We start from the raw sequence: 22,046 nt of genomic DNA, 5'->3' as shown, positions 1-22,046 counted from the left end.
TTTCTTTTCTTCTATTTTTTTTATCTTCTTTTTTCCCCCCTTTTCTTTCTCGCCCTCTACCCTCCGCCCCTTCTTCGCCGCACCTAGGATTTCATCCGCTGCTGTCATAGGAAAGCTCCCGCCAAGAAAATAACGTCCAAGAAACGAGCTTACGTTTTGCTTCCTGGCAGAAGGAGCAGAACAAAACATAGGGAAACTTTTGCTGAAAGGGTCCATAGCGGTGCGGGTCACCGGGGAAAGGCAGCGAGAGGAGGGAAGGCAAAGCGATTGCCCCCAACACAGAGCCTGCCTCTGTTGAGTTACAGTTGTGATATTAATCCCAGAATCGAGTCTAGCATGTTATAGCGGGGAAGAAGAGACGCAGTAGCCTGATTTAGAGAAATCCTCACATTTTCCAAGCACTGTCCACAGGTTTTTTATATAAATGCTGCATTCCGACACAGGGACATCTCCCGGACTATCTATCCTTCCCAAATCCCGCTGTGACATGCTTCTTGACGACTCCTGCAAAATGTCACCGGGAGCCGGGAGCGGAGCCGCCCCCGGGGAGCGGAGCCTGCCCGCGGAGCTCGCTGGCTGCCGGGCAGGAGGGCACAGACGGGGCAGGGGGTATCCCTGCCCTGTCCGGGACCATGCAGGGATGCGGGAATAAGGGGAGGAGGCTTCCGCTGTGTCAGTGCGGTCCCTTGCCCCCCAGCATCCCTCCTGGGTAGCGTGCACTTGCCGAGGGTCTGTGCCCGTCTCCGTTGCCTCAGGTCTCAGGTCCTGCCTCGGGAAGGGGTAGCGTGGGCGCGGGGAGCCCCGGAGGCGGGGAAGGTGTGGGGGTTCCCCGGCTCATTTCCGACCACGCTTCCCTGGCTCGGTGCCCCTGGGGTCCGGTCCCCGGTGCGGCCAGGAAGCCGGGTGCGGCGGGTGCCCTGGCAGGGCTGAGCCGGTCCCGGCCGTGCCGCCGGGCTCCCTTCCTTTTCTCCCGTGCCGCCGCCGCGGGGTGCTTGTGGCCAGAAGGAGCGAGGTGATGCCTTGAGAGGCAGCTCAGATGAGGCTGTGGGAGAAAGACTGCCTCCCAGAAACAGCTCTGGGACGCCGAGGTCCTGGTGCCCACCCAGAATCCAGCCATTTCGGAGGCTCTGGAGGGACGAAGTGCTTTCCGGGCTGCTGCTTCTCGGGAAAAAGCCGAATCCCCCCATCTCGGACCACTCTTGGTTTCGCGTCTTCCCACCGGTCTGCTCTCTCTCCGTGCTTGCCGCCTTCCCCGCGGTTGCCCAAGTAAGTGCCAGAGTGATGCCCCGCTGGGGGAGTAGGCTGAAAGCGGCAAGGCCGGTCTCTCCCCTCCGCTCGTCTTCCCGCAAGGCAGCCGGGCCGGAGGGCCCTGCCCCAGCCGGCGAGGTGCTCCCGGAGGGCCGCTTTGCCTCCACAGCACGGCCCGCTGACATCTCCGAGGGGAGTCTGCCAGGGCCTGTGACTCCTTACCACGGGCCTAGGGATGAGTCCTTTCCCCTTCGCTGGGGAAAGGACAAGGGACTCTTCCTCTCTCCCCCATAAGATTGTTTTTGCCTACTATTTTCATGTGCTAAATTTCCTTTAGGGAAAGGAGAGGTAGCTTTTTTTTCAACTGGAAGAGATACACTTTGGAGGGGGTAATTCCTATTGCAAATCTAGTCAGACATCTCTCCCCATTTTTATGTGTTAATCAGTGTGTTTGCACACATTGGCTTGTCTCTATCCCTTACAGAAGATCTTCCCTTTGCAGAAGGGAAAAAGGCAAGAGCAAAAAAAGGACCAACCTCTGCCTGACAGCCTGCTTTTGCAATTTTTTTGGGGAAAAAACTCAAGACAAAACAAAACAAAAAGATCTCCGACTGATAATGAGCAAGGTTAATAGAGGATCTCAGAAGTATGCAGGCTGTCTACTTTTATGGTATTGCATCGCCTGCAATAGCAGCCCCTGTCTAAATACTTGCCAGCCTTGATCGTGTATGGTTTACGACACTAGCCGCTCTCAGTGACTCGTCTATAAACTGCGTTAAGCAAACAGAGTATGCTCCCTCTCTCCTTTAGTCTATTTTTGATTATAACTTTGGTCTAATTTCCCCTTTGCAGGACCCCTGGACTGCAAAAGCAGCCCAATTTTGCTTTTACATCAGGAGAGTGAGAAGTGCAGTGGGCTCGCTGACTTGGCGAGCATGTACCCCACCGAGTTGCCCTTTCTGCCCCTGCCTGCTGCCCCCTGCTATTTTTGCATTGCAGTCTGCCCAGGAAAGAGGCTCAGTACATGGGGAGGGGTGTTTGTGTTGTCCCCCTGTTGCTTTGGAGGGAGAGCAAAATAATAAAGGGAGAGGTCGTGTTCTTCTCCCTTCCAAAACCAAGATTTAAAGTCATATCCTGCACTCAAAAGGCTGTAACTCTGCATCTGGGTAGAGCTTGCAGAGATCTGGATCACACGTGGTCAGGAGTGTCCTGAGGAGGTAGAAAAGGCAGCAGCTGTGCCATGCTGTGCCATCGCCTAGGAGGCAGACCAAGACACAGAAAGGGGGAAATCAAGGCCACCAGTGAAAAATAGCCTCTGTGAATAAAAACATATTTTTTTGCCTGCATGTTCAGTCCTGTGCCCCACTGTCGGTTTGTTTTTCACCGCTGGACTGACTCCCTGTGTGTGTTTTGTGGCTCTCAGTTGCTTGTAAGTGCTAGGATCTTTCGGCCCATTGCGTGTCTAATTCAATAGTCTTTTGAGGACATCTACTATGAAATCCCCCCACTGTTGCTGATACAGTCCCAGACGGTTACTCTGCCCCACTTCTCTTCTGTAACCCACTCACCCATTCACCCAGACTTTCTCTTCTCCACTAATATCATGACCTACATGCAAAAGACTTATTTTCTGGTCCTGTTTCCATAGCAATGCAGCAAGGGGAATGCAGACAAACCAGTAATAATGAAGCAGATTCCCTTTCTGTGAAATCAAGACCTCTTTGAAAGTTGAGTTCAATTTAAGGGAAAGTAGGGATCCGCGGAGAGTTGAATTTCCAGCCCAAAGCCCAGATCTCCGCGCCCTCTAGTGCCAGAGGCAGGCGAGGGAGAGCATCCCCGGGCACAGGGATGTGAGGCTTGATACCAAATTACAGGGAAGGGAGAGAAACAAGTAGTACAAGATAAGGACGTTCCTCCCAGTGTTTGTTTCCAGCCAGCTCTTCCCTCTTCTAAATCCCAAACTGCAAAAAAATGGCAGGTGGAGTTCAGCTGATCCTGGTTCGGTCACCTGGTTCGGCTAACGCTGCAGGTCCTGTGGAGTGGGTTAAACTACAGAGGAATAGGTAGGAAGAAATTAAAGCTGGGAAGCCCAGTCTGCATCTATCCAATTATTCACAAATTTTGGATCTCTCCAGCTTTGAGCTTCACAGCTCGCAGCAACTTGCAGCTAATTCTCAGAGATTTGAAGGCATGGAAGAAGATTACTTGCTTGTGAAAATGCTGCCCTGACCTTCTATAGGCTCTTTGAGTGGGTGGATGGATGGACAACAGTAATCAGGCTAAGGAAATCTGAAGGGGCTTAGATCCAGCTCATATGAATGACAGGGATAACTTTTTAACAAATGCTTGTAGCCTTGAATCTTGAAAAGCTTAAATTGTACGGTAACATTTCAAGCCCTGTTAAATCTGAGCCTGGATTCCCGTCTCTAAGAACCAGGCTGCACAAAGGACCAAGCACTGAGAACTGCTGTAGCTAAATGAGACAATTAGCATGCTCCCCACACACCACCCTACCCAGCTTTTCCAGTTCCTATATTTGGGCAAAGATAGCTTTCAGCTTTGCCAGAGTCTCCATGGCATTTCCTGGGTTGGAGCTGCCCAAAAGATGCAGAGTTTTCTACCTTCTTGTCCTCATCCCACCAGCTGAATGCCAACCGCCTTGTGCCTAGCAGATTGCATTCCTTAGCCCTCTGTACCAAGCTGAGTGGGGATTGCTTAGTGACTTATCCCGCTGCCTTCCTACATCTCCCCGGTACAAGTGGGCAGAATTAAAAGATGAGGCCACCTCTGGAGTTGTATTAAAAGGATGAATCCTTTTCCCGTGGGCCCTGAGCTTGTTTCTGTGTAAAAATGCTTTAGGCTGTGGAGCTACCTGTCATTTTGGACCGTCTGTCCTACCTTTAAAGCTGTATCATTACCTATCTCTAACATCGTCTATTCCCTGTAGAGAGAGAGATATATCAGCAGGTGTTCCAAAGAGACATCTCTCATATAACATGATTTTAAGTCCCAAGAGGATAGGACAGGGTGAAGTGATTTTCAGCTCATTTCCATCACACACTTGCTAAAGAACGCTCACCAATGAGACTGAAATATGCAATGGGATTTCAGTAGTCCATGTGCTTCATGTATTAATTTTTAAGAATATGATAAGGATAAAATGAAACAGACCATCCTTTAGGGCCAGGTGCTTTGCTGAGAGCCTTCTGCATGTTTTCTTTTTGACTAGATGATCCTCTGATTCCTGTCTTTCCAGTATCTCTGTTGACTCCATGGGCTAGATTCTGATTTTAATTACATTCTTTCAAATCAGGGATGACACCACTGACTTTAATTACTTCTGGTTTATTCTAGTGCAACTGAGCTCAGAATTTGACTTTCACTGAAACATAGTAAGTGTTGTAATTAGAATATGCCAGTGTTTTGACAACTGTTCATGGAACAGCTCTGTTTCATCAGCCTCTGCTGAAAGGGAAATAAAATGTGATAATGGGCATTGGGAATAGTATGGAGCACCTCTGACAGTGATGACAATAAAGATCTCTACGAGAGGACACAACACAAATAGGTGAGAAATTCGGTAAACCAGCATCTCCCAGGGTTTTCCTCAAGCTCTTAGAAAAGCTCTGAGTAAAGTGTGGGCAGCTGTGGGGCTTTTTCAGTTTTTGTTCTTTTTTTTTTTTTTTTTTGAGAAAGAGGTGGAATGAGACAAAAAATATCTTCATAGATCTTTCTTCTGAATCATTGTGAAAATTAGTGTTGGAAAGCAAGGAGATAAAATAAACCTAGTCATTTAAAAGAATTCTCTTGCTTAGTAATTTCTCTGGATCAGGATTCTCAGGTAGTCTGCGTACACAGAGCTCTCTTGATTTCGGTGGAGAAAGGATGATCTGAAAACTTTGAGGATCAGACCCTTAATTTTTATAATCCATTCCAGCATGGGAGAAATGAAAGTTAGCAAAAGCTGTCCGTGGGAAACAGTAAGTTTCTGTTACAGGCTGTAGCATTTTCACAGATTCCTGAGAAATTTTTTCTAGGCTTTGCAATGAATTCCTGATGTCTCTTTTATACTCATCTATCTCGTATTTAGTCAATTAGGAAACAGACTGGTCATATACAGAAAATAATTCACAAATTTGTTCATGAATAATGGCAACAAGCCCATTCCGCTATGATTTCTGATGTCATTTAGTGCAAGCCAGTGACCAATGATTTATTCATGAAAATATTCATACATCTCAAAAGTTTCATGAATGATAGCATGAATAATTAATGTCAGTTGTGTTATTTGTTATCATTACTCATTATTTTCCTATTCAAAAAGGCATCAGTCATCCAGTTAAAGAACATTAGAACATAGTGACTGCAACATTGGATCAGGCAGGTATTTTGTCTTGTCCACTATAGCGTCTCTATGAATGTCCCTTACCACATGCTTCAGAGGCAGGTGCGGGGAATGCTGCCCTGGATGAATGCACTGCCCTCAAGTGAAATGTTTTAATACCCACCAGCTTGTGTTTGCTTGCTGCCCGGAGACCATTTCCAAACGAAAACAGATACCCGCTTTCCTCACCAAATGGAAATCTCTAGCGATTCCAGACAAACTGCAGATATACTCAGTGGCCAGATAAGCAGCTAATCCAGTTTTGCCTCCCAGTAAGCTCACTACATTAGTGATAGCACGTAGCAGTGAGATCAGTAGGTTAATTACATATTGTCTTGGGAAAACCACACTCCAAGCAACCTTTGATCTATTTAAATTAGTCGTCTTTCAATGTTATTGCTACCTCTCTGTTATATGACGTGAAAAGGCCAGCAGGAGCACCCACTTCATTGTACAGGTGCCATTCATTTACTCAACCATGAACCCTCTTGTTCTTTTCTTCTCTCAGACTGCCCGAGGGTTCCCAGTCACTTTGCATGTCTTAAAAGCTACTAATTCTTCTATCTCCTTTTTTGGTGATGGATTGACCAATGTGGACACTGTTTTCCAGGTGAGGACTATTGGCTTATACAATAAAACCATTTACATGCTAACACCTTTAACTCCTTCTATGCACTAATGGAAATTTTGTTTTGTATGTTGGATTTGGGGTTTTTTTTGACTGCTGCTGTAATTGAGCAGAATTTGCAACTGAGTTGTCCACAGTGATGCTGATATCCTCCCTTGAGGGGTCACAGTTGGCTTAGAATCCAGGAAGGTTTCTAAATATTTCATTCCACCTGTGATTGTTCTGCATCGGCTAACACTTATTTCCATTTGCGATCCGAATGCTAGGTTCACCCAACTTAATTAGCATACTCTGAAATACTTCAGTCCTTATTCCCTTTTTCTAACAGCAATAATTTCAGTAAACAAGTTATATGTGGTATAAAATCTTGGACAACCTAACTATTAATCTTTTACAGTGAAAAATGATCATTCATGTGTGGTTTCTACTTTCTCTCTCTCTTAAACAGTTTCCAGCTTGTAATAATAAGCTACTTATTCTCTGATGACTTAAATTCTTCAAAGGAAATTTGTCAAAGAATTTAAGAAGATATATAAATACCTATATAAACACACTTATCAGGTTGTTTTTCTTGGTCTATTAGCTTGGTGCTTCTAAGAATATATAGAAGAGACAACATTTCCTTGAAAGAAACTGTGATGTATTTATTTATTTCTCTCCTGTATATAATTCTAGCTTTTGTCAGTTTCAATTAATTTGCCTGGAAGTGTAATAAGACTTCTTATTATATAATACCTGAAATCAATCCAGTGCCTGTCCTAAAGATAGGTATGCTAGCTGCTACGCTCCAGTCCTTCTGTAGCGTATCTGACTTCAGCGACAGCTTGCGTATTTTTTGCTATCAGCACAGCCACTTCATTTTCAAATGCTTTCCAAACCCTTGCATATATAACCATGAGGTCCTTGTGACATGATGCTATTTAGGTTATCAGTTTGTTCCAGTGTTTCCCCTTGCAACGTTTCACATTCCGACAGCTCATGTCCTTTCTGTCTTGAAAAAAAAATAAATAGATCTAGCACGGACATTGGCGCAGCACCATTTGTGGGGAAGATTTGCCCAAATGAATCATTCAGAACCTCTGCAAAGTCCTTTTGCTCATTAATTATTCCCATTACCCCCTGGATGTGCAGCAGATCCCATTGGTTCCCTCCTAAACTGGGTGAATTTAAGACCTTTCAGAAATGTCCTGCAGTTCCCTCCTCTGCTCCCCCTCCACAAAGCTCTTGTCAGTTAACGCATCCTTGGCCCTCTTCATTTACGGCTGACATTTTGTTTGTGTTTTATTATAATTTCCCTCCCTTAGCCAGGGGCTTTACGAGAGCCGAAGTGTCATTTCCTGAAAGCTGGTTGCTTGGCTCGAACAACCTCTTGGACCTTAACATTTCACAATAGAGGGTTTTTTTTTTTTCCGATCTTGCCTTCCAGTTTGCTTTCTGCATGACTTCACTGAATCAGAAACTGTCTGTTAATATACCTGTTGTTTTGAATCTAAGGATTTTCCTTTATTTTTCTTTCAATCTTTGCTTTTTTTCCCTATTTTCCTTCTACCACCAGTACTTTTTAAGCAGTTCACTAATTACTATCAGTTTTAATCTCACACTCCTAATGTACTAATAAGTTCATTACTATTCAGTGGCTTGATTGTATCATTTCTTCAGCTACTTAAGACTAAGCTAAGAACCCACACTGTTACATTCTCCAGTTATTCTAGAAATCACCTAGAAATTGGGGGTTTTAAATCCATTTGTACCAGTTGACCTACCAATGTACAGGTGGGTGACGTCGCCCATGATTACCATTTTATTAGACTTAGATACTTCTTTGATCTCCTTCCACATAAGTCATTGAATATTCCATCTATTTCCTGGACTAAATGTGCCAATGCTTTGTGCAAGTATCAGGATTGAATTAAGGAAGGATATTTTTATGCTTAGCACACTGGACCGAGACCAAGGAGATCGTGGATAAGCTCCTGAACATGCCACCAGTCTCCTGCCTGACCTTTGACAAGTCCTGTGGCCTGACACAAAGCCTGCTGAGGTCAGAAACAAACTCTTGTTACCTTTGGGTAGGCTTTGGCTCGGCTTCCTGAGGTGGGGAGAGACTGGTCTCATGACAGTGTTGTGAGCATTCCCTCGACGCGGTTTGTCGGTATTGAGGCTCAGCTGTGGTGCTCGAACATGAAAACAGGAACAGACAAGCTCCATCCACAGGGGTTTTTTTTGCACTGGGGTGTTGGAAAGTTGAGCCTTTTGGAGGTGATTATCAGGAATTTTTTTTTGGTTCAGAACAGAGGATAAGCTAAAATATTCAGCATCCCTCCAACAAAAAAGTATTGAAGGTTGTAACTGCTCCAGACCTGGTTGAGGAGTAAAAGGATAAAATGACTAGCATGGCCAATTTTACATGGAGGAAAGTAGATTTCATAATCTGTTCTTATCTGGAAAAAAAAAAAAAAGAAAAAAAAAGAAAAAAGAGAAATAAATTGAAGGCAATGTTTAAGGACTAGTTCTAGGTTTGGGGTTTACTCAGTTCTGTGTGTTTTCAGTTTAGTCAGTGTTCAGAAGGGATAAAAGTGCCAAAGTAGGGTTTACAATGACTTGACCTCGCTCAGATCATACACTGCATCAGAGTTGTTTGCAAAAATTATGAGGACTTGCTTGTCATCCTGCTCTCCCCTGCCCCAATACTCATTTCTGATGTAAAACAGAGTTAGTGGACTCTGAGAGCATGGCACATGGATGGAGCAATGTCCGTGTGTGGACAGAGAAGGTACACTTTTCTTCTTCACCATTACCTTGGGTCCTTGGGGATTTGCATTATCATTACTATGGTAGATTAAGTGCAGTGCTTCACACTTCATTTGATACCAAGGCCAGATGATGTATTAAAAAAGGTTGCCCTCGAGACTTACTTTTCTATGGTCCAGCAGCTTTCTGCCATGGTGGGAAATTCAGTTTACTCTATTTTATACATAGTATTGCATGACAGTAAATTGATATATGGGTGGAAAATGAAGGCAGATGAGGGCTGCTGGTGGAAACCTTGGGGAGGGGCTTGATATGGACAATTTGCTGCTCACAAAACTTTAGAACTGTTGCTCAGCATGGATGTTGGGGAAAGACTGGCTTTTAGGGGAAGGGGACTAGCCAGGGAGATGTCTTCTCTACTGTTGCTTTTCCATACTTAGACTAAGCTTCAAACTGATCTCCTGATCCATTACTGGCATCTTTCACCCACACTAATTTCACTTTTCTAACAGTGTATTCTCAGCTGATGAAAGCTCTCAGAACATGAGTGACACGAGAGGCCATCACCAAACAAAGTACTATATTTAACCTGGCAAGGCCATGCTTTCTCAGGTCTGACCTTGAGCCCTAGCAGTGAGGATACAAATGGGGCATCTTGGTTGTAAAGTTTCTTCCTTTAGCCAAACATGGAAAGCTCTTAAATATAAGGAGAAGCAGGGAAGAAGGAAGGTAATACAAGTTATCCTTCTGCTTTTGACATTTGTGATAGCCAGCACACTTAGCTGCCACTGGAAGGAAAGAATACATGAAGGGCTCACTGTTAAATTCTCATTAAAAATGTCTGTTTGATGTCTGCAAGTCATTTTCACAATCTTATCCACTGGGAGTAAATGTAGGGATCTTTACTGAAAGGTTTTGACATCAGAAGCTGTTCCCTACGAGGCGTATCCTACTGTTATTATTCATTTTACAATGTGATTCAGTAAAGGGAAAAAACCCCAAAAGTATACAATTGGAAAGAAACAAGGAAGGAAAAAGAAAGAAGATGAAGAAAACAATTTGGTCTGTTTCATTTGTAGAAAGCTTGTGACTATCTCTCTTCCTTTCTTCAGCAAAGAGTGAGACTGTATACGTCCTACTTTGAAGCACAGGGCAATGCAAAATGCCTGGCTTCAAAACCCTCAGATACCTCAAGCATTGCCATTCTTTCAAATGACACATTTGACAATCTTCCACATTATTGTCTTTTAATGCCTCTTAAAAAATGAAAGTGGGGTGTGGAAATGACACATAACTAAAAAGACGAGTAGCAATTTTCTTGTTACTTCTTTTGGACAATAGTGTCAAGGGCTGAATTTCTGGTTTCACCACAGATTGCTGATGTGACCTCAAACAAACTCAGCAACCTCCTGTACCTCAGCTTCTAACATAGAAATTGTATAAAATAGCATTTGCATTCTCACATGCTTTGTCTGCCCTTCCTCTTCAGATTTTAAAGTGTTTGGCAGAACACTCTGCACAGAGGAACCTTACCTACATTTGGGCATCCATAAAAAGAAATGAATGATACAGTATCTTTCAAACATTCAGTTGCCTTTTATTCCATATGAAAATTAGCTTATAACATGGACCTGGTCTTTCTCATCTTTAGAGAGTAAGAGCCTTTCCATCCACCCCTGGGGGTTACTGGTACAGGCAGCTGTACGTGGGATACCTCTCAGCAGCCTCTACCTGGCGCGGGTCCCGTCATAGATCTCCTTAGACCCTGAGAGCAGTTCTGCCCACGCTAGTGCTGCAAGGGTTCAGAAGAACTGGGAAAGGTGCACAGGAAGGTGACAAAGACGGTGAGAATTACCTGCCTTCCAGAGAGGAGGTGTTCAATAGACTAGGACCCATCATCCCAGAAATTGTATGACTTGTGAGGAATACATGTAACTCTAAGCCACCTTGAAGAGAGGGAGGATGTTGTGTTTTTTCACAACATCAGACCCAGAGTTTTCAGGTGTATATTAACAGGCATAAATTTAAAAAAAATCACTGCATGGTTGAGCTGTGTCACTTAATGCCCTATGATATTTTGCTGACTCCAAAGGTATAAATGAGAAAAAATGATCACACTAGACAAACAAGTAAAGCAAGAAAAACAAAGTAAAGAAAAAACAAACAAACAAACAAAAAAAACCCAAAAAAGATTGTGATTCAAATAAAGTCACATGGTCAGGAAGAACTCCACACTACTACTTGCTTCAACCTAAGAAATGTATGCTGGGGTGGCAACACTGTATGCCCATTTCTTTTGCTTGCTCTTTGCTACTGGCCAATTTTGAGGGAGGACAGTGGGTAAGCCAGCTTCGGGAGAGCTGTTCTTGCACTCAGAACCTCACTTGGAGTCATCAGGGTAGCCATCGTCTTTGCAAAATGCTCAATCTCTTTTACTTTTGCTGCCCACCATGAATTTGTTGTCCTTCTTGTTTAGGTGCTTATTAAAACAACCACAAGACACTATGGAAAGCTGTTTAATTAACCCCTGTCTCCCCAGAAAGGCCCCTTACAAATAAATTCAAAGATTCTTTGTTTTATTTGTTCGTTGTAACAGTTGGAGAATTTTAACATACATGATGCCAGTCACAGAGTGTGCTTTCCTGCCCCACCGTCTGTATCTCTAACAGTCTGAGATAACCACACAGACACACTTCCTTTTCAGTTTACTGCCTTTCTATTCCCTTTATAGGTGTCCCCTTTACAAGGGAACAGTGAGTTGAGAAGGGGAAAATGTGGTCACAGCTCTGCCTTTAGCCTCTTCTCATTCAGTCTTCTGCTTCCAACAAGTAAACTGGAACAAACAGCCTATACATGCCAAAAATGAGGAAGGATGTGACAAGCATTGAGAGAGACCTTTGCGTCCCTGTAAACGTGAAAGGAGAAAGCCTCCCTCAGCAGCTGCATTTATACAATTTCTTACCTCATCAGAGCAGATCTGCCCCTCCTAAATTCCAAAAGAGAGATGATTCCTTCTTCTTGCTTTTCACTTGAAAGCTCCAAAATCACAGCCTTCTCAAAGCTCTGTATCATTTTGTGTGCTGTATCAGGATTTAGACAATAGCCTTTTAACTACCGAGTCCTAGGAAAAACCCTTGAATGTTACAGAATAGAAAACTAAAGCTGAAGTTATGATGAAGGAGATACTTCCTGAAGATGATCTCTGCTTTGCTGACGTCTTTTATGTCAAAATGTAAGTGGTGGGACACGGGTTCATTGGAAAGCTCTCCAGGCCAGAGTTTTCCTGTTATGACCATGGTCCCATGGGAATCATGACATCATTCTTTCACCTATGCAGGATTGCGCTGTACTGCAACTACATGCCAATTTAATGGCACAAACTTAAAGGTGAGTTGAAAATCTTTGAAATGAGTAGAAGCCAAGCTTTCTGTTTGTTAAGAAACCCACAAAACAGCAGTGTTAAAATTACATTTCCAAGCCCATAATAGCTGAGGCCCCCACATTTTCTACTGAAAAACTGTAAAAATGATTTCAGGGTGCTTCGCTTGTTTAAAAATCAAGTTGTTACTCTGTTCTTGACTATGGCTTTTGAAATCCAAGTTTAGGTACAGTATTTTTAACTCTAAGCCAAAATCTTTAACAAGGAAAGCAAAATACATCTCCAGGAAAACGTGGGCTTGGTTCCATTCTATCTGGAACCTAATTTCTTTCCTTGCTACCCACAAGGCTGTAAAAAGCTGCAGCTTTGCTTGGGCTAAACTTCAAAGCTATTTTATATACATACAGATGACTGCAAAATACTGAAGGCAAAGGAGAGCCAGGCCCACACCGCACAAATTGGCAATGCATTTTGTTCTGGAGGCAGCGTTTGTGGGTTTTAGAAACCGGTGAGCAACTTTGCAGGTAGATGATACAACATTATGGGAGGCCCCAGTGGGTTGGAGATTTTCTCCTGACAAATATTTCAATGGCATTCACCAAGTTATTGTGAAAAGAGGACAAGGGAAAGAAGCTAAGTTTGGGGACACACATCCTTGCTTTGTCAAGGTTGGCTAGGGAAGAAACTGTTCCCAGCAGTTTAAAAGTTTAGCACTGCCTTTCACCTGCAAGTTATCAGTTCCCATGATCTATCACCAGATCTGATTTTTTTCACTTTTCCCAACCCATTTCAGTCATTTAGTGGTTTCCTCAACATATTTGCTGATACATATGTAAGCCAAATAAACAACATAAACCAATACATGATATATGTTATGTATGTTAGTGTAATAGAAATTCCCTCCTGTTACGGCTGGTTCGCACAAGCGATGTTGAGACAGGTTCACATGCATGAAGATTTATTAGTGGAGTCCATAGCTGATGGTCTACACTGTCTCTAACTGTGAAAAATTGGGGAAAAAATAAGCTGGGAAAAAAATAAGCCAGGAAAAAATAAATCAAAGAGGACAGACAGAAAGGAAAGCTCTTCTTGTAGCACTCAGCTGGGAGGAGAAGCAACCAGGGTTTCCAGAACTCTCCTGGACATCTGCTGTGCAGCAGCTGGTCCCCCCCATAATACTCCTCCCACGGTAACTATACAGTTTCCAGCAGGACATACTGAGACCCTGAGCTGGTTGTCACTGCTTACCGTTAGTGTTGATTGGAGCACGCATTGATGGGGGCAGGGGCTGCATGGCCAGTTGCTTTTGTGCATGTGAACATTACTGGGTCCCTTGCATAAACGAAAAGCTATAACCAACATGTAGTGAAAGTGGGGGAAAAAATGTCTGATTCTCTCACTGCTGGCAATCACTGCCCATGAGAACCCACCACAGCAAGACTACTGGGGTGTGCAGGTGCAAGGCTGTAAGGCTAGCAGCATGAGAATAACAGCGTGGGAACGGTGAGGGGAAAACACTGCCCCAGGGGATCTGAAGACACTGTCCCAGCAGCCTACATGGGAGGATGCAGAGCTGTGAGGGAAGGGCAGGCTGAAAAGTTGCAGAGAGAAGACCCTTAGCCACACAAACGAGCAACAGCAGTATTTTCCTAGTATGGGAAGATGTGACAAGGTGACATAGTGGCACCCTAGAAGTCAAACGTGTGTCTGTTCAGGGAGAAGCATTGGCTCTGGCTGCTTTGGACTAAAGGGTACAGTTTCTGAAGATTCACTCCCGCTGGAGACTGACTGAACCGCCTTTCCTTGTGTGATCTGGGGCACGGGCTGGCCACTTCCTCTCTCAGAGGGGATCTTCCTGCTGGTGACTTGAATGAGAACCAACCCCTTCCCTTCCCACCCCTTCTTTTTCCTCATTGTTTGAGTAACAGTTGAACCATCAAGTTTCCCCACTGTAGGTCAGCAAGACCAGATGAGGATGTGTTGATTCTGTGGTAAGGATGATAGAATAATAAATAGCTACAGTGCAACAGCAAAGGAGAAGTGCACCCTCTGCATTTTCTGATACACTTTAGATGCTATGTTCAGTTTGACTCAACTAGGAGGAGCAGAAACTCCTGACTGCATGTCCTAGCAGATGAAAAACTCTCATTTTACCCTTTATTCCATCTTGGGTATATGGAACAAAGAAAAAGGTCTTCAGCCCTTTCCTTCAAGGCATGAGGAGGCTGTGGCTGAGCTTGTTTCCTAATCTTCTGGCAGTGTTGTTAATGCAACACAACAATGAGAACAAGAAGAAAAACCCGCGAAAGCTTGTGCTTTGTTTTGGGGGGTTTTTTGTTTGTTTGGGGTTCTTTGTTTGTGGGGGTTTTTTTTAATTTATTTATTAATTTCACATGGAGAGCTGCATACCAAGATTTCATTTGTTGCACTTTATTGCTTCATAAACCAAGGAAGAAAACTAAAAGCACAACAGCCAGGAAGTAAGAAATTTTTTGCAGCTGAGTGCATAGACAGCAAAGAGATAATAACTAAAGAAAGAGGAATCATTTACTTATTTCAAAGGTCTGTTTAGACCTCTTTGATAGGGATCACACCAATGTATTTATTTTTGTTGCACTGACAAGCACCCCATCTCTTCAGCCTACTGTGCTCTGCCACGAAGCCAGTTCCTGCACTGCAGCATTAAGAAATAATTATTACCCTTTACTGAGTAATGATTAGTTATTGCACAGGCCACGTAGAAGACTTCTGCAGTCGTCATGCCAACTCTCTCCTCTATCCTGATTTAACCCACTCTACTCTGCTGCAACGATCAGCCATGGGCGTGTGTGTCAGCATTCCGGCTGTGCACATCCCATTCTGATTTCACTGCGTCCTGGACACTAAAAGAGCACGTTTCACCTCGTGTGTAAAGACACAGGGATTTTAAAGACTGTTATCTCTTGCTCAGCCCGAGCTTCCCTGCCATGATCTGAGAGGATTAATATGTATCCTGAGTGTCAGACCTCTTGCTGCTCCAGAGTGAACCCCTCTGGGTGCTTAAAGTGCAGCCTTAGAAGGAGCCTAATCCAGCCCTTGTCAGCTGGCAGCATGTTTCCTCTGATACCAGGGCTTGGAAAGCTGGGGACTGATGGGTGTTTAGGAGAGATGCATAAAAGGAGGGGGAGAGGTGCTAAAATGAGGCAGCATCTCACATAGAACCCAGATGCACTTAGTTGCTCTGGTAGGAGCCAGCGTGTCTTTCCAGTTACCTCTCAGTGCTGCTGCTGGTAGGATCCTAACCTGGCTGTTGGTCCTTTGTTGGGGGGAGAATTGCTTAGCTATAAAGTGACAAACATCACTGCCTTCGCTTTAAAGTTGTGGGTATGTGCCAGTGAGGAGAAGGGAGAAGGGCTGCATGTTGCCTGCTCTCCCACTGTTCCTTAAACTCCAGTGTGAATTGCACAGCTAGGAAAATGAGAGCTGGTCTTTGCTTAGATAAGCATTCTCCAAGCAAATTTACCAAATAATGACATAGCTGTTTGTGTTCCTATAGGAAACTATATACATGCCATCCCAGCTTTGAGTTCAGTCCCGCATGCTGAAGGGTGCAGGACCAGACCCTTTGTAGCTACCTCAGCTCTTGAATAGCTTGGATTTAATACAATACCTATATTTAAGACTTTTTTTTTTCTTTTGCTGCTTGCTGCAGTTACTACCTCAAGGGAAAAAGAAAAAAAAAATCTGAAAAAACACCACATTCTCCACAACACAGCAGATCATGTCATACAATTGCTCTTACTGTTATTTATACATAGATGACTATGCTATCTGCCACACAGTAAGGAATGAAGGGCTTAATTGTAGAAATAATCAAATAATTCTTTTCTTGATGTTTCTTCAAAGATTTTGCCAATGTTGCTCCACATTTACTTTTTTTTTTTTTAAAAATCTGTCAATTCTGTAATTAAACATCTAACTGAAGGGAGCAATATTTTTCTGAAAACAAGTGAAATATTTATTATTTCATGGAAAGCAGCACTCTGGTAACCAGAGCTAATGGGAGACAGTGAGCAAAGGATGAGGAGAGAAGAAAGTTTCTCTCTTCAGATTTCTTTTTTGTGTTTCAATCTTTCTTTGAATTCAGCCTACATCCAGGAGACAGAAACAGAGGACTCTCCCATTCAGATTCTTTCTTACTACTCTCTCTTCCATACACCTCTCCCTTCCACTCTGCACTTCTCATCAATCTTTGAAAAGAGAGAGCCCAAACAGTCATTAAATGACATCATCTGCTGTTTAAGTCTTTGAGTCAACGATCACTTAAAAAGCCCCGCTCACACTTAGAGGTACCACCTTGCTTGGTATTGCACATCCATTGTAGGAGAGCATCGCCGTTGTGAACAGTTTGCAATCTGTCTCTGTTGTGGGGGTCGTCTGGCTGTTATCTCTGACCTCTCAGTCTAAGGAAGAGAGGGCGGGACACAAAAAGTTGTCAAGCTTTAGGTAAAGAATAGATGTGGGACAAAACCGCACAATTCCAGCCAGCTGCCCTCTCTGCTCAGTCTTGCTCATGTGGTCATTATAAGCTTGCGCCATTCTCCAGGGTAATGGTGAAGAAATTTGTTTGCAAGCAAGTCATCTGATCAGGCTGGTGTGCTGGAGCGTAATGCCAACACAAACAGTTATTAGGGAGACATAATTGGTAGGCTTCTATAGAGGAAAATGGCTGTAAATGATTGATTGCCATTAACCTGAAAGACATGAGAAAATTTTCAGCTTTCCAATAGCCTCAAAGACAGCTGTGTAAAGATGGGCTTTTCTGAGAACAGACATTCCCTCAGTCCTGAGTTGACTGGACACCGGTCCCATCAGGCAGCTGATGTTTTGCTTTCACTGAAAAAAAAAAAAAATGACCTATGCTGAACAATCTGTTAATTGTCATTAATTTGTCCTCTGGATATTTCCCCCCTATATTTTGAATTGTCCATCTGCAAGTGTGCAGGCTAAGCTTAGCAGTCTGATTAATAGTTGCAATGATCATGTCAAGGCCAAGAGATGCTTCTAAGTTTTTCATGTTCAGCATTGAGAATTCGGTATTTTTCACATGTGACTGTTCACTTAACTCATGTGACATAGCTTCCTACCTCTAATTCAATGACCTGATATTTAGAAGCAGAAGCTGAGGGTGCCCTAGATGGTGGGACAGACAGATAAGCTGGCCAACAGCTGTTCCCGTTTGCTCTAAGGGAGCAAGAGTGGCACAGCTGAGGGAACAGATACCAAACCAGAAAAATCTTGGAGAAAAGACAAAATCATAGGGGTGGGCTGCTCAGCAGGGGCTGTATTTATTGTCCTCTTTCCCACATTAGATAATTACTGCAAATCTCTGGTGGCTGACTCCATTACCTCAGCCGTTCTTGATGATGATGGCTTGCAGCAGGATCTTTTGGTTCAGTACTCTGAACATCATGCTGATATGTTACAGTTTAAGGCTAGAAAGGACGTTATTTTACATTGTCCACTTGTCTTTTTAAAGGGAAAGGTAAATGTCATTAAAGAGGTATTCGGGCCAAATGCAGGTCCACACTGTGGGTATTTTGGGGGCAATGGCGGGCAGTAACTACCTTTGGAGACATTTTCATTGCTTATACCAGGACTGCCGCCACACGTGGTGCTGCATCTCCTCCACCCTGGCAGCGGCACAGGGTTCAGTCTACTCCAAAAGTACAAACCTGGTTGCCTGTGTGTGTCCCAAGGGAAAGTGTGTGAACCCAAGACAGGTTTGGCTTCCCTGGGAAGTTAATTTCTGTCTTCTGGTTTCTTTCACTTCAGCATCTTGCTGCTCCATCATCCCCTTTCTTGAATGCTTTGGACCTGCATTGCAAGCAAAGGGATTCCAGTCTTACAACATTTCTGCTGGTTTAGCACTGCCTTTTTTTTACCACCTGCTGTCTCTTCTGTTCACTGTAGGCCAGACGCTGCTGCTCTTTTACTCACTTTAAGTAGTACATCACTCTTGAAAAACATCCCAGAAATATTTGCCATATCAACTGCTACATACTGTGAGTGAAGGTCCCCAGGTCTGGCACAAAACTGGGACAGAATGAAATGGTATCCAGTCTGAGCAAAGACTGCAAAATCTTTCATGATCTCTCCACCCCACACTTCTTAGTATCTCTTCTCCCACACATACAACTTGTTCACACACGCTGAAAATACAGGGCAGTACATTTGAAAATGTTTGCAAGGGATATTTTGCTCCGTGAGATTTATGCTGTTAGGTGGCAGACAGTGGGCAGTTACTGAACTAAGCAATGTAAGGCATTTTTAAAAAGCTTTGGTGAGTCACACAGAAATAAGCATCACTTCCAGGTACACTAATTGTTATGCTTTCTGTGATCAAAATTACTACTGGTATCAGTTCTGATGTGCCTGGTTTTATGTCAATTACCAAGTGAGAGCTCAAAGAGGTATCTTTCCACTTAAGAAAAGACTGCTGATTGATGAGCATAGTGCATGATTTTCCCTTACAGCATGAAATATAAAAAATTATTATATGTCAGCATGTATAATTACTGTACTCTTGAGTAGGGGCATCAGTGATCTCTGCCTACATGGAGATTCTTATCTTTCAAACATGTCTCAATCTCATCAAAGAACAACCAAAAAGAGCATGAGATATGCACAGGACACCAGGGACCTGTAAATAGACAGAGAAGTGTCTCAGCTAACACCGTCAGAGAAATTCTATTATTTGAGACATCATTTCTAAAGAGTCTGTTCTTCATTTGATGCATTTTGTTAGCAAAGCAGAGCTTATAAAAATCCATTTCTCTGCATCAGAGTAAACAAAGGCAGAAAGAAGAATAAATGGCTTCTGTCTAGTCTCATGTTTATGCCAAGGGGACTAGAACCCAGATGTCCCAACTCTGCATTCAGCACCCTGCTCTTATTATTGGACCATCATTTTACATGGAGTGCCTTTTTTTTTTTTTGGGGGGGGGGGGAGTGGTGAGGGGGAGGTATTTGTTCACATCAGCCAGGACTGCAGGAAAAATATTATGCCTAATTACAGAGCTAGACAGGCTAAAACGTCACCCATCAGAATTGTTTAATCTCTGGTATTATTCTCTGTTCTTACTCACCCTCATGTCAGTGCGGCTTCTCCCTCCGCCTCCAATCTTTAACTCCTCCTTCCTCTGACAGGATGTACAATAGCCAGAGCAGCATAAATCAAAGCCTAGAATCAGGAAAATTAGAATAGATTGGAAGTGCCAGTTCCTCAAAAAGGAAAAGAAAGAAACAAGACTGCAGGAGATCAGAAGAGTGATTGCAGCTTCATTACGAGGGCCGTTGTACCATCCGAACAGGTTATTGCCTGTCACAAGCTGTTTTTATTTTCTAGCTCCTGACTGATGCAGAGCTTGATCTGAAATAAATGCCGTCTATTCACTTGCTTTATAAATCTCCTTGTTGTACTCACATTTGATGTTTACGGGTCTTCACATTTTTCAAGTAAAATATAATTTTATACTTGTGGTATCTCTATTATAAAGCGGCAGGAGAGAGGTTGAGGGCTACGTAGGAGCTCTTACTGGTCTATGCTGAGGTGGGACTGAGAGGGAATGAACTCAGCTGCATCAAAAGGCAAGATAAACCGTGGTGGGACTTACCAAGCAGTGCACTCCCAATGTAAACTTCTTCCTTAAACTGTGTCAGGTTCAGCCACTAACAACAAATCATACCAGTGGTCAAAATACTCCAATACTGAATTTTAAAAGATATCTTTTATGAATTTGCTCAACAGTTTAAAAAAAAAAAAACCACTTCTTCCCAGCAATGCCATAATATCAAGTTTTTGATTACAGAGGGGTTTCAGCATCATGTGTTTCGGAGTTTCAGATTTCAAGAGAGCAGTGAAAAAATATCTGGAGCAGAAAGAGGTAGAATAAAGATGGTCACTGCCTGAATGCTGGCTCTTTCTCTGCTAAGAACCTTTGTTGAGAGCAGATCTCCATACTGCCTTTTGCTCTGGGCCAAAAAAAAAGAAAAAAAAAATCTCTTTAGGATAAAGATTTTTTTTTTCTTTTAAAACCTCTGTATAAAACAATAACCAATCTTCATATTAGCAACAGCTATAATTGTTAGACCTGCTGCTTACAGAGCCAGCACAGTACACCTGCGTGCGTTGTTTAGAACAACCACAACACTCATGAATTAGTGGGAAGGCTTATTCTCCCTACGCTCTGTAAATAGTAAAGCGCTTCAGGTTATACTTTTTGAGTAGCTGCCGTCTTTAAAGCAGCCTCAGTGCCCTTAGCCTGAGGAAGAGTGGGTGTTCTGCTCCTGTTGACAGGGTATTGAAACTGTCACTCTCACAAGCAGTCCCTTGGATGTAGGTAGGAGATTTGCATGAGTAGCGGTGGCTTGTTCAAGCGAGGACTGGAGAATTGGACTCCTTAGCTGGGAATGAGGAGCTCTCGAACAGCGACTGTCTCCAAACAGTGAGGGAGTGATCCAGCTCCGATTTCCCACCTGTGTGTTGTAACTCCGCGGAGGAAGGCTGCCAATGACATGGCACAGGAATTATTATTTTTAGAAAGTGCATAATGTAACTGTACACGTACAAGCATGAGAAAATCTGCTAGTATTCAGCATCAGCTCACTGTAAAAGCTGGTAATGAACAGACTGGTTAGTTATGCATCAGCATAACTACATTTTACCGCTGCTGAAGTTTTGTCCCCTGGTCCCATTAATCATAATGTTTTTAGCGCATAGCTAGTCTTGGAAGACAAAATGTTCACTCCATGTTTTAGAATAGATTGTCTGAGAGCAAAATTACCTTATTTTGGTACTTTAATGAAGTGCACAGTGTTACTTCAGGTTAATATGTCATTGACTGAGTATTTGTCCTGGATGGCACCAGGCTAAGTTGAAAGCTCATGGCAACAACAGGAATAAAAAAAAAAAAAAATTCATCAGGTTTGTTTCATGGACCTCTTTCTTGCCTGAGATGTGTTTTCACTCTCTACATGGAATTGAAGAGTAAGATTTCAGATATGCTTACCTCTGTTGAATGTCCAGATTTAGGACTAAGTATTACCATTTTAGCTCATTTTTTTGACCCTTTCTCTTTACACTCCTAATTAATTTTTAAGACTCTGAGCTGATACCACAGTTGCAAGGAACTTCTCATTTCTTTTTTAAACAGTCTGCCTCTTTCATTTTCAGTTATTATAGTGTTTCTTTATGCATTAAACTTCCTTATTAGTATATGCATTATAGAATTACTGCTGCATCTAATGAAAGAAAGTATTTTAGAGCAGAGGGGGGTTATTTCTTTTCAGATATAGTAATTTCCTATGTATAGGCACTAGAAAACACCTAATAGGAGAGGAAGATAAAAATAAAAAGCTCAAACTCCCAATAACTGCCATTTATTTGTATTAAAAAACAATGACTGCCAAAAAATACAGAAACTCAGGAAAGTTATTACTTTAATATACTTATTAAAGACTTCTCAGTAAAATATTTTATTTTCTATTAGCTAAAAATTCTAGTAGAAAATATCTGCCTGGATTAAAAAAAAAAATAATTTCTTCAGTAGGAATTCAAAACAATGCATTTTCTCAGTTTTTGGTCAGCTCATTGAACTGTTTGCTTTTAATTTATT

The 22,046-nt window shown here is 42.9% G+C and overlaps 1 protein-coding gene across 11 annotated transcripts in view; it reads left to right on the top strand.

Moving 5' to 3' along the window:
* The window catches only part of CHRM2 (cholinergic receptor muscarinic 2), a 107,847-nt gene that overhangs the window by 1,184 nt on the left and 84,617 nt on the right, over window positions 1–22,046 (top strand). For 2 of the 11 annotated variants that reach the window (XM_054849050.1, XM_054849085.1), the window contains exon 2: window positions 8,196–8,301. The exons of 4 other annotated variants lie outside the window; for them this stretch is intronic. The gene's annotated coding sequence lies outside the window, so the exon portion shown is untranslated. Of the gene's footprint in view, window positions 1–19; window positions 1,267–4,602; window positions 4,641–6,140; window positions 6,243–8,195; window positions 8,302–22,046 lie in introns of those variants that run through there. 5 more of the 11 variants (XM_054849021.1, XM_054849041.1, XM_054849000.1 and 2 more) reach the window with 5 other exon arrangements.

This window comes from Grus americana, chromosome 1 (genome assembly GCF_028858705.1).
Source record: "Grus americana isolate bGruAme1 chromosome 1, bGruAme1.mat, whole genome shotgun sequence".
Taxonomy (NCBI): domain Eukaryota; kingdom Metazoa; phylum Chordata; class Aves; order Gruiformes; family Gruidae; genus Grus; species Grus americana.
Note: the sequence above shows the minus strand (reverse complement) of the source record. Positions and strands in the feature narration are given on the sequence as shown.